We start from the raw sequence: 6,544 nt of genomic DNA, 5'->3' as shown, positions 1-6,544 counted from the left end.
AATGATGCCGGTCATCTCCAGCATCACTTTCCTCATGCAAGCTACCCTGGAGTTCTGGGAGAGCCTCTTAGAATACTCTCTGGCCTGTTCTCATGCATTCTCCATTTTGGAGCTAGTTAACTTTGCCAAACACAAATATGATCACATCACCACTCCACCTCCATCCCTGCATGATTAAAACTTTTTAATGTCTTATCTTTCCTCATATGACAAACTAAAAGCTCTTTAATATTTCCAACCTGTAGAACAAGATTTGGCACAGAGCAGTTACTCAATACATTTTAATTAAATGAATGAATGAATATAACCTTCATCTATACTCTCCCTTTCTCTAATTAAGAATTCCAGAACTGACTTTCAGTTCTATTCCCTCTAATCACTAGGGTTTTCCCTCTATTTTTCACTCTCTTCCTTTCTTCCATCTCCAGGTTAAAATTCCTACCCTCTCCCTTCAGATCAGAAGGTAACCATCGTGTCTCCAGAGCAGCCTTCCCTAACCGACCTGACTAGCCCAGAGTCGTCTGCACAGGCTTTCATTGCACCATGAGTTTCCTCTCCACGGTGCGCGTCACACTTGCAGTTTTATATGTGCTTGTATGACTAACGTCTGCTGTCCTCCTAGCCTGTAGCGCTGTGACGGCAGCCCTGTGTCTGTCAATATACCCCAGGTACTTAGCACAGTGTTTGATATTCAGAAGACAGTGAACAGATTAATAAATAGTGAACAGATTAATAAATGTATCATAAATTAACATGCAGGGTCCCCACCCTTATTACAATTAGATTTTAATATAGCTATGAAGTCTAGAAGCTCACCTGAGAGTCAAATCACAGAAGATGGGTCTCTTCCTACCCTTTTTTCTTTGAAAGTCCTTGAAAAAGTCAAAACTTCAACTTCTGAACTCCCAGGAGGCAATGTTTTAAAATATAACTTCATCTGAATAGTTACAGGACAATTTTCCTTTTTAAAAGATACTCTTCTGGGTTTTGAGATCCCCAAAATAAAGAGGGAGGCAGAATTTGCAATAATTTGCCTGATTAAAAATCTCTCTAACCTAAAGCAAGATCTTTCATATTACCAGTAAAAATGTAAACTTTTTTTCTGGGCAAAAACTAACCTATTTAAGTTTAAATACAAATAATGAGGCTTGATCCTTCTTGGGGTTTACTGGTGTGCATGCAGAATATTTGTTTTGAAGAAATCACAATGTTTTAGGCATCAATTCATGTAGTTTTTCAATATACCTGACATTTCCAGGAAAAAATTAAGCCATTAAATCACATAGTTTTGAAAAGGTTAATGTTAATATGTTTGTAGAAACTATGTCTTATTACTTTTTTGGTAAGATGCTTTGTCATAAGGAAAAAGAGGTATTTTGCACATTGCAGGCCAAAGGCAGTATCGTCCATTATAAATACTGCCGCCTGTATGGGAATGAATCATCAGAATTGGAAAAGTCTTAACACACTGAGGGTATATCTCTCTTCTCTGAAGAAGAGGTTTGGTGCCAGCATTTTAATTTTTGGATAATTTATGGTGATGTGGAGATGGAATATAGAGTTCTTTCTGGTTAAAAGCTACAACAAGCTACACCTCTGCCCCACAACTCAGGTGTAGAATTGAGTTAATAATACTCATGATACTCTGGTCTAATAGACTGGTGCTATGTCCCTCCCTTGTATCTATTTCTTTTGGTCAAGGTTCCTTCAGCCACTCCTCTCCCAAAGGTACACTCTGTTTACTATGTAAATGATTGGCTATATGTGTCTTTATAAATACAAACATTGGCCCAAAGGGAACCCATGATCTGGTGTCTGCTGGCTCTGACTTTATCTCTTCCTCTCCCTATCTCATTCTGCTTTAGCCACTCTGGCCTCCTAGCCAGTTCTTGAACTTACTGTGCGCACCTCAGGGCATCCGTTCTTGCTGTTTTTTTCTGCCCAACACTCTAGTTGCTCACATGTCCATTTGACGCACTCGTTTCCTTCATGTCTTCGTCCAAACATCGCTTTGTTTTTGACAAGCATGAGGGAGAAAAAGTTCCTATTTTAAATAGCAATTCCTTCTTATCGCCTTCCGCCTCTGTGTTCTGCTTTTACTCAGTTGCAGTTATTGCCACCCGAGAAGAGCTGACTCATCTGAAAAGACCTCACTTGATGCTGGGGAAGATTGAAGGCAGGAGGAGAAGGGAACGACAGAGGATGAGATGGTTGGATGGCATCACTGACTGGATGAGTTTGAGTAGGCTCCAGGAGTTGGTGATGGACAGGGAGGCCTGGTGTGCTGCAGTCCATGGGGTCACAAAGAGTCAGACATGACTGAGCGACTGAACTGAACTGAACTGAACTGAGATATTTTTGTACCTATCTCTGTCTGTTTTTGGCTTTCTCCTTCACTAGCATGAGTGGCAGTAGGGCATCCTGGTTAAAAGCTAGACTGTAGAGACAGGGTTACAAGGCTTGCCTTCTCACTCTACCACTTACAGTGTGATCTTCAGTAGGCAGCCCTGTGTCTCAATTTCCTAAGCTCTAAAATGGGGATGATAATAGTATCTATTTCATATGCTTACAGTCTGACCTGGAACATAATCTACACTATTTAGGTATTACTTGCTGCTGCTACTACTACATTTATTTTTATTATTAGAATTAAGCTTCACGAAGGCAGGGACTGAGTTTTCTTTGTATCCCCATTTACTCATTAAATAAATGCTATTTTGCATGCATGTAGTTTTTTACAGAAAAAGTTTTAAGTATAACATGCATATATTAACAGAAAATGAGCATCATAAATATACAGTTCAGTGAATTTTCACAATAAAATCCATGAAACTACCATCCCTATTAAGAAATGAAATATGAGCAGTTCACCAGAAGTCCATCCCAATAACTCTGACCTTCCCCAAAAGGTAGTCACTATCTTGACTGCAATCATTATAGGTTAATTTTGTCTATTTTAAAAATCTATGTAAATAGAATCATATAGTTAGTACCCTATTGTAACAGACTTCTTTCACTAGTTGCAGCATGGAGCAGTCATTTATTCATTCTCATGACCGTACAGTATTCCAGTGAATACTATATTCAGTTAGTCTTCTAGCATGGAACTACACTGTCATTCATTTACCCATTCTTCTAGCTGATGGACACTTGGGTGACTGGTTTCTAGTTTGGGACTAGTATAAATGGTGTTGCTATAAAAACTCTCAGATATGTCTGGAGCACATAGGCATGCATGTATATATACCTAGAAGATGAATTTATTCGGAAGTAAGGCATGCTTTTGTCCAAAAGTTTTCCCAAATGGTTATACCACCTTACACTTCTTATAGCAGCAGGTCAAAGCTCCAGTGTTCATGTATTTTTAAGCAACATAAATAACTGTATTATTCAATAGATTGTGTTCTCTTTCCCACTGTTGCCATGAATACTGTGCTTTTAAGACCTACATATGTTGCTATTCACTTATTCCCTCTGCTGCTGCTAAGTCACTTCAGTCGTGTCTGACTCTGTGCAACCCCATAGACGGCAGCCCACCAGGCTCCCCCGTCCCTGGGATTCTCCAGGCAAGAACACTGGAGTGGGTTGCCATTTCCTTCTCCAGTGCATGAAAGGAAAAGTGAAAGTGAAGTTGCTCAGTCGTGTCCGACTCTTTGCGACCCCAGAGACTGCAGCCTACCAGGCTCCTTGGTCCATGGGATTTTCCAGGCAAGAGTACTGGAGTGGGGTGCCATTGCCTTCTCTGACTTATTCCCTCTAACTACTGCATAACATTTTAATATTATATCTTCATAAATGAATCATTTTTTCTGATTATTTGAAATTGTACTTGTCAGTGTAGAAGGTTTTTGTTTGCTTGCTCAGCACCCATTCCACTCTTCTTCCATCCTGACAACTAACTGTGCTCATCTACATGGACAAGTGCTCCAACCCCAGTCCCCAGAGGTGACTCTTAGGTCACCCAAACTAATCTGGTACTTTTATTTCCCTTGTGACCCTGTTCTAGCCAATGAGACTTGAAGAGAAGTCTGTGCAGGCTGGAACAGTGGAAAGGTCCTTCTTCTGACAAGGTTTCTTACTAAACGTTTCCAAGACACACAAAGAAGAGGCCCTCTTTTCTTACCTGGACAGTTGTGTGAGACTGTGTTAGCCAGAACTGCTGCAGCCATCTCCTGACCATGGAGGGAGCTGGATGAAAGTTGAAAAAAAACTGAGTCAATCATTATAGCACTAAGCCAGGAGCCACCCTACCTCCAGACCTGTCGGATGAGAAAACTATTTTAATTAGATTTTCTTACTTGCAAGCAAAATGGTCCTATTACAATTAAAACATTAGCATCAGCTTGTTCTTTAAAAGCTATTTTATATTAAAGTGGATTCATAGAACACTGGGCTTCCCCATGACTCAGTCAGTAAAGAATCTGCCTGCAATGTGGGAGACCCAGGCTCAATCCCTAAGTTGGGAATATTCCTTGGAGGAGGAACTAGAAACCCACTCCAGTACTGTTGTCTGGAGAATCCCATGGACAGAGAAGCCTGGTGGGCTACAGTCCATGGGGTCGCAAAGAGTCAGATACAACAGCAATTAAGCACAGCACAGCATAGCAAGGAGATTCTGGTGAGGAAGATAAAACTCACTGGTTGCCTTAGGCCACAGTCGCTGGCTCAACCTTTAGCACCAGAGTGAGGCTTCAGTCACATGATCTGAAATTAGATGTAGAGAGGTGGGTCGTCAGAAGAAAATCAGTGAAGCAAATGTCAGTGCCAATGAACCACGCCTCCGGTTTTGCACACCTTTTGTAGTTCTCTCCCTTCAATTTGGGGGCCTCCAGCTAGCTTTTTAAAAAACAGACCTTTGTATATTGTCACCCTGCTTATTTAATTTATATGCAGAGCGTGTCATGTGAAATGCTGGGCTGGATGAATCACAAGCAGAAGTCGACTGCCATGAGAAATATCAACAACCTTAGACAGGCAGGTGATACCACTCTAACCGCAGAACATGAAGAGGGATTGGAGAACTTCTTGATGAGGGTGAGAGAGGAGAGTAGAAAAGCCGGCTTAAAACTCAACATTCAAAAAACTAAGTTCACAGCATCCAGTCCCATCATTTCAAGGCAAATAAAAGGGGAAAAGTAGAAGAAGCAACATATTTTATTTTCTTGGGCTCCAAAATCATTGCTGGTGGTGACTGCCGTCATGAAATTAAGACATTTGCTCCTTGGAAGAAAAGCTATGACAAACCTAGATAGCATATTAAAAAGCACTGACATCACTTTGCCGACAAAGGTCTGTATAGTCAAAGCTATGATTTTTCCAGTAGTCACGTACAGATATGAAACTTAGACCATAAAGAAGACCGAGAGCCAAAGAACTGATGTTTTCAAATTGTGGCGCTGGATAAGACTCTTGAGAGTCCCTTGGATTGCATGGAGATCAAACCAGTCAATCCTAAAGGAAATCAACCCTAATATTTACTAGAAGGGCTGATACTGAAGCTGAAGCTCCAATACTTTGGCCACCTGATGCGAAGAGCCGACTCATTGGAAAAGATCCTGATGCTGGGAAAGATTAAGGGAAGAAGGAGAAAGGGGCAAAAGAGAGTGAGATAGTTGGATAGCATCACCGACTCTAAGGACACGAATTTGAACAAACTCTGGGAGATAGTGGAGGACAGAGGGGCCTGGTGTGCTGCAGTCCATGTGGTTACAAAGAATTGGACACGACTTAGTGACTGAATAACAAAAACAAAAATTTTTAAGAAAGGTTTTAGATCTGTCAGAAAAATAAGGCCATAGTACACACAATTCTCACATGCCCCCTCCCTGAATTTCTCCTACTAATAATAACATCTTATATTTGCATGGTATATTTGTTATAATAAATAAAAACTTATTAACGCATTATTATTAACTAAAGTCCATAGTAGTTTATCCAGAGTTCCTTCAGTTCAGTTCAGTTCAGTCGCTCAGTCATGTCCGACTCTTTGTGACCCCATGGACTGCAGCATGCCAGGCCTCCCTGTCCATCACCAACTCCCAGAGTTTACCCAAACTCATGTCCATTGAGTCAGTGATGTCATCCAACCATCTCATCCTCTGTCATCCCCTTCTCCTCCTGCCTTCAATCTTTCCCAACATCAGGGTCTTTTCAAATGAGTCAGCTCTTCACAGAAGATGGCCAAAATACCAGAGTTTCAGCTTCAACATCAGGCCTTCCAATGAACACCCAGGACTGATTTCCTTTAGGATGGACTGGTTAGATCTCCTTGCAGTCCAAGGGACTCTCAAGAGTCTTCTCCAACACCACAGTTCAAAAGCATCAATTCTTTGGCACTCAGCTTTCTTTATAGTCCAACTCTCAAATCCGTACATGAGTACTGGAAAAACCATAGCCTTGACTAGACAGACCTTTGTTGACAAAGTAATGTTTCTGCTTTTTAATATGCTGTCTAGGTTGGTCATAACTTTCCTTCCAAGGAGTAAGCATCTTTTAATTTCATGGCTGCAATCACCATCTGCAGTGATTTTGGAGCCCAGAAAAA

General features: G+C 41.0%; 1 long non-coding RNA gene across 1 annotated transcript; it reads right to left on the bottom strand.

The window, feature by feature from the left end:
* Nucleotides 1-1,907: 1,907 nt before the first annotated feature.
* LOC104982532 lies at nucleotides 1,908-4,706 on the bottom strand. The gene is made up of 3 exons (XR_824521.1): nucleotides 4,639-4,706; nucleotides 4,124-4,188; nucleotides 1,908-2,009 (listed from the first exon to the last, which is right to left on the bottom strand). It is a non-coding gene; the product is annotated as an uncharacterized LOC104982532 (long non-coding RNA).
* Between the last annotated feature and the right edge of the window lie 1,838 nt (nucleotides 4,707-6,544).

This window comes from Bison bison, unplaced genomic scaffold (assembly GCF_000754665.1).
Source record: "Bison bison bison isolate TAMUID 2011002044 unplaced genomic scaffold, Bison_UMD1.0 scf7180017864533, whole genome shotgun sequence".
NCBI lineage: Eukaryota > Metazoa > Chordata > Mammalia > Artiodactyla > Bovidae > Bison > Bison bison.
This window is presented reverse-complemented; position numbering and strand designations above follow the sequence as displayed.